Raw genomic sequence first — 3,682 nt, 5'->3', positions numbered from 1 at the left:
TGGCGCCCAGAACTGAACACAGTACTCCAGCTGCAGCCTGACCAGTGTCGCATAGAGGGGGAGGATCACCTCCTTGGACCTGCTTGAGATGTATCTGTGGATGCACAACAAGGTACGGTTAGCCCTACTGACCATGACCTCGCATTGTCGGCTCATGTTCATCTTGGAGCCAATAATGACTCCAAGATCTCTTTCTGCCAGTTGGTAGGATCCTGGAAGAAAGATGGCAAGCGCTGTCAGCAAACAGCTTAAAGAGAAGAAAAAAGGCTCTTAGAGTCAAATTACATTGTGCCAAAAGGTGTTAACAAAAAGAACCCATGGACTCAATATTAGATACAATGTATCAGAGTTCTTGTTTCAATAATGTCAGTACTGTTTGAATTTTAAAGCCTGTTATTTTAACAAATGGAAGCTTCAAAAATAAGAGGATTTTTTTTTATTTTAGGATTTAGTTTTGCTGTGGAGTGAAAGGTGTTTTTAATTCCTAGAATTTTGGCAAACTTTATGGCCAATAAGCCAAATTTGAAAGTGAAACATTTGCTTACCTTAGTATCTCCAGTTAAGTCCAGCCATACAGAAAAAAAAAAATCAGGCAAGTAAACTTTATCATATGAGTAATTGATTGCAGACTAGGCTTCAAAGATGTTATTGGCATTGTATCAGTCTCAAATACCAAGATTTCAGTTATGGTACTGAAGAGACCTTTCAAGAATTAGATTCATGTATCATACCCTTTAAGAATGTATAGATATGATTGCTAGAAGTATTAAAATGTATTTATAAATCATAAGGCGAATTAGGTATCCATTGGACATTAAATCTATATCATCCAAGCATCAGAATACAAACTTACATGCAGAAAAACTAATTTGAAGTGTTCAATGTAACAACCAATTCTACTTTGGGCCAGGAGCTAGACTTCTCAACCTATTCTATCCAATGATTCATTAGGCAGCCTTGAAGAAATGGAGATGCACAAACTTTTCCAAGTTCTGCCCAAACATTCAGACAAGTTCTGCCCAAACATTCGAACAAGTGGACCCATTTTCAGAGTTGCCAGGCATTCATGGTTCTTACTGAAGTATGAGGAAACTCTGCAGAGGTTCAACTCTTTCAGAAACTTAGTTTTGTTAGACCTACATACTGTAAGCAAGTTTCTTACTGAAGTGGAAAGACAATCTGATTGAGTACCTAGCTATTTTAGGCACCTTTGAATATCACAACCTAACCTGTGACAGGAAGAGGCTGGATAGGCATTTTTTTTCTGAAATAATAATAAAAATAGCAGATCCTGCATTTTTGCAAGAGGTTGGACTAGATGACCTTTCCAACCCTATGATTCTTGGTACATCTTATGTTGGCCTTGATCCCATGATAAAATTTAAACACAATCAGAAAAATCCTGTTTCCATTCAAGTCAATTGCAAAACTCTTATCAACTTCAAGGGGACCCAAGCTTTCAAGGAAAAACAACAGATCCCTTTTTTCCTCACCATTGAGCCATTTTTTATCTTAGCATTTTGAGTTTTGTTGAGGTGCACAATATTTCAGGAGAGGGTTACTAAATAATATAATTGTCGTTGCATTATTGTCTCTTGTGCATTAAGATTTTTCCATTTGCTTTTGAACCACTGAGCATAAAAGTCTTATCTCACTCATCTGTTTTGTATATTCAATGAATATGTAATAAGGGAAAGATTGGGGCTATTTTTTGTGAAGTTTGGCTTCACTTCTAAGAACACAATACATAATTTAGAAACTCTTGCATGAACACTTTATGCTCAACTTATGCAAAATAGCTTATTTTGTATTGCATTGTGCAATTGGTGTTAGACAGAAGGTTATTTCTTTTTTTATTTATATCATTTTAATGCATGCTGTGAAAGCTCCACACACCCTATGATTTACCTCTGGGATACACAGCCCAGAACTACTGGGAGAAGGAGAGCAAAGAAACATTAGCTTGTGTTGTTTTCTCCCTGGACACCATTTTCTATTAATTCACCTTCATTCTCTGTTGTGTCTGTGCTCTAAATATAAAATCCTATGCTAATTCCCTAGGTGTAAATGGAAGGTCTTTTTGAGTGAAAATCCTTCTGCCCTCATCTGCTTAAATGTACAAGGTAAGGTTATTGCTCTCTAAGAGAGCTTCCCTTGAGCTTTCCCAAGGTTTTCCATGGAGTAAAACACTCCAGTCTGTACACCACAGTGTAATATTTTATTTCTTCACATGAATATCCATGTATCATGAAAGTCATTTTATAGATAAAAGGAAATACACCTTAATCAGCCAGTCTTAAAAGGTTTGTGGATAAAAAATAGTGAATATGCTCAAAAGGAAAAAAAAAGAAATATAAAAAGGTAGTATGCAGCTTCACCGTGTAAATATCTATTCACTTCCTATGAGGAAAAAGGGGAAATTCCATTAGAAAACTCAGCTTTTGAAAAGTGATGAATATTTTAGACATGAAGAACAGTCTCTTTTGAACAGCAGAGATAAAGAGGGAGGGGAAGAGGGAGAGAGAAGCAAAGTGATAGAGGGAAGGGAGGAAGAAGCATTATAAAGAGAATCTATTTTTTTCCAGATGAGTTTCAGCAGAACTGAATATCCTTCTTCCATAGGAAGTAATAGGCATTAATAACAGTGATGGAGCGCTGAGAAAAAGCATAGATAATTTCAATTTCAATGCAGCAGACCCGGCTGTAAAAGCACTTTGATGCTACTTTATCAATGAGAGTATTTAAATTCAACAATGCTCAGAAGTCATTTACCTTTACAGCTTTTTTGTTGTCAAGGTTAGAACTTGCTGTTTTCCTTTTATCCTACTAGATACGTCCGCATTATCATGACAAATAGTAGCAGCACATGGTCAGTTCTGTTGCTTCTGCACAAAGTGATAACTAAAGGACTGAGCAAGACCAGGATAGTTTTCAAGAAGGCACCACACCATATTACAAACATCAGAGACCTTAATGTCTAAGGTGATAGTTCATTTAAAAAGTGCTAAATGCTAGCCAAAGATTAGGCTGCCCAAGAGTTAATTTTTCTCTAGTAATATTGTGATTGATTTTTTTTGTAATGATTTTGTGCTTGCACTCATGCCACATACCTTGTAAGTCTTTCTGCTCATTACCTCACCTATTAGTGAAGAAATAGAAAGCACTACCTGACTGAGATTTTGTAGAGTTTGGTTCAATAATTCTATATATTCTGACAAAGCAATACTAGTGACTAAATGTTTTTGTAACTCCATGAGTTACATTTTAATCAGCCTATATGATGACCTTATTTATATATAGCCAAAACTCAAGTCAAGGTCAGTACACCATCCAGTTACAGCAAGGGCTATGAAGCTGCAAAGCTTGCCAGCTGACATGGGTAGAAGATTATCTAGAGCACAGTCAGAGTTAGCTGGAAGTAGTGAGTCCTTGGGAGTGACTCATGAGATTGGTGCATCCTGAGGTATGGGGTTAGGTGTGTGCTGGGAAAAAGGCAGAAGTGACTTTCTGAGGGAGGAAACTAAAGGGGGTGCGTACAAGCAGAGAGGAGGGAAAAAGCACTGAGTGACCCTGTTTGGGGAGACAACTAAATGCATGGGAGGATTACCAGAGCCTACAGGATTATCAGGTTGGATGTAAACAGGAGCTGGGTATCTAGAAGATGAGACTGAGGAGGGAGAGG

This window comes from Alligator sinensis, unplaced genomic scaffold, assembly GCF_000455745.1.
Source record: "Alligator sinensis unplaced genomic scaffold, ASM45574v1 scaffold243_1, whole genome shotgun sequence".
Taxonomy (NCBI): domain Eukaryota; kingdom Metazoa; phylum Chordata; order Crocodylia; family Alligatoridae; genus Alligator; species Alligator sinensis.
The sequence above is the reverse complement of the archived record's forward strand: the minus strand, read 5'-3'. Positions refer to the sequence as shown.